The sequence below is a fragment of the Schistocerca gregaria genome, unplaced genomic scaffold, assembly GCF_023897955.1.
Source record: "Schistocerca gregaria isolate iqSchGreg1 unplaced genomic scaffold, iqSchGreg1.2 ptg000667l, whole genome shotgun sequence".
Classification (NCBI taxonomy): Eukaryota; Metazoa; Arthropoda; class Insecta; order Orthoptera; family Acrididae; genus Schistocerca; species Schistocerca gregaria.
The window spans coordinates 2,501-5,000 of NW_026062050.1; the positions used below are offsets into that span (position 1 = coordinate 2,501).

At 56.8% G+C, this 2,500-nt stretch overlaps 1 non-coding gene across 1 annotated transcript in view; it reads right to left on the reverse strand.

Moving 5' to 3' along the window:
* Nucleotides 1-560, reverse strand: part of LOC126318389 (small subunit ribosomal RNA) — a 1,893-nt gene extending 1,333 nt beyond the window's left edge. The window contains exon 1 of the ribosomal RNA XR_007557267.1: nt 1-560. This exon is cut by the window's left edge and continues 1,333 nt beyond it. This is a non-coding gene — a ribosomal RNA (small subunit ribosomal RNA).
* Between the last annotated feature and the right edge of the window lie 1,940 nt (nt 561-2,500).

The window sequence follows — 2,500 nt, forward strand, 5'->3', positions numbered from 1 at the left end:
TACTCGTTAAAGGATTTAAAGTGTACTCATTCCGATTACGGGGCCTCGGATGAGTCCCGTATCGTTATTTTTCGTCACTACCTCCCCGTGCCGGGAGTGGGTAATTTGCGCGCCTGCTGCCTTCCTTGGATGTGGTAGCCGTTTCTCAGGCTCCCTCTCCGGAATCGAACCCTGATTCCCCGTTACCCGTTACAACCATGGTAGGCGCAGAACCTACCATCGACAGTTGATAAGGCAGACATTTGAAAGATGCGTCGCCGGTACGAGGACCGTGCGATCAGCCCAAAGTTATTCAGAGTCACCAAGGCAAACGGACCAGACGAGCCAATCCGATTGGTTTTGATCTAATAAAAGCGTCCCTTCCATCTCTGGTCGGGACTCTGTTTGCATGTATTAGCTCTAGAATTACCACAGTTATCCAAGTAACGTGGGTACGATCTAAGGAACCATAACTGATTTAATGAGCCATTCGCGGTTTCACCTTAATGCGGCTTGTACTGAGACATGCATGGCTTAATCTTTGAGACAAGCATATGACTACTGGCAGGATCAACCAGGGAGCTGCGTCAACGAGAGCTGAGCAGCCGGCCGCCCGGGAGTGTGTCCCGAGGGCCCGCGCGAACACGCAAGCGTCCGCTCAATTATTCTGCAAACAGGAGGAGGCTGAGCTCCCCTGCACGATACACCTCGAAACCCTCTCAGGTCCCGGCGGCGCGCAGCGCCGTCCTAAGTACTTGGTCGGGTTCGAGAGAGGCGCAATCGCCCGGAGATAGGCGAGTAGACGCTTTCAGTGCGAACACCCGTGCTCCCAACTGAGCTTGCCGCTGCCGACAGAGGCCCGGGAGCGTGCTGTCGTGGCATTGCCGGCGGGAAACAACACGCGCCACCTACGGTGACCGGCAGCTCCAACGCCAGCGCCACAGAAGGGCAAAGCCCCACTTGGGTGCAGAAGCGAACTCTCCCAGCACAGCGCACGCGCCAACACGTCCGCAGAGCTGCGATACAAACCACCTGCGAGAACCGCTGGGGGCGACCGAGCAGCAGACGGCGTCGCGACGCCGAGTGCCGGGCGGCGGCGCATCCTCAACGCACACAGTCCGCAATCGGACCAGCACACTGCAGATGTCCACCGCGCTTCGCACCGGGCTCGGCAGAACCCACTTTGGCCGCCTGGCGCCGCGCGCAGGGTGCGCCGGCGCATAGCTGGGACGCCAGCCGGGCCCGTCGGCCGGCGCTCCTGCCACTGGGCGCCCCCCACCAGCCGGCTGTAGTGCGTGCGCTCACGCAGCGCGCGGCCAGCACGCCGGGCGGCCCCCCCTCACCGGCCGGGGACTGTCCCGCCAAGCCACAGCCTCGTATCGCTTCATACCCACATGGCCAACTCAGGTTCGGGGGCATGGCGGGTACCGCCGAAACAACCGGTTCACAGATGTACCGATCGTCGCTATCACCGATGCACCTGCAGCGCGAACAACCGCTCAACAACTGATTTCCAGTTCATTTGCGGATCTTTGGCAGCAAACGTATACGTCAATCTACATTTGCGAAATCTACGATTCTGGCATGCCTGCATGTTATGTGTCACGACACGCTACATCAGCCCACATACACACTGCGGCATGTACACGAGAGAACACGTGGAAGATGGTCCGCGCACGTGTGCAATGTCCCTTGCGCGGTCGACTGTCAACCGGCCTCTGTAGCATGTCGCAGATGTGGAACGCGGTCCACCGTGCTATCATGTTGTGTGGGGCAATACGATTAAATAGGAAAACCCTCGTCGCTACATCAACAGACGGCTCACGCTGATTCCCGGCAGAGGGAGGAGGGGGGGGGGGGGCCAACATGCAATACTTTCGTCCGTACCTACTTACCACATGTCTGTACGGCGTACAACAGTGCAATCTCGCTGTAATGGGGAGACGAGACAAGTAGCATCGTGCACAACATATGGCCCTTATGATTCGCCATTGTAGGGCGCAGCCGGTGTACGGTCAAGCATGTGCCACATTATGTCACTCAGTACGTAACGACGGATGATCAGTGTGGGTTACGCGTACATCAGCGGACAGTCCACACAGGCCGTACCACAACGTACACTGACTGCATCGACAACCGAATGCAACTGAACAGCTGCAAGGCTCATTTCACAAACAAACGCCTGACCGACCAGCTTGGAAGGGCAGGAGGGGAGGGCGATATTCGTTCTGTAGCGGTACACCCTTCCAGTGGTTAGCGGGACTGTGTAGAAAGTACGCAACACTCGAAAGACCTTTATGTAAGGGTACGCACCATGGCATCAAGAAATACACATGACACCAGAGGATCCAAGCAGTGAACTATGTTCAGAGGGTTGCTGTTAGGCAAAGCTACATTCCTGTGACGTTACATGTGACAGTTAAGGTGCAGTGTAAGTTAGGTTAAGGTGCAGTGTAAGTTAGGTTAAGGTGCAGTGTAAGTTAGGTTAAGGTGCAGTGTAAGTTAGGTTAAGGTGCAGTGT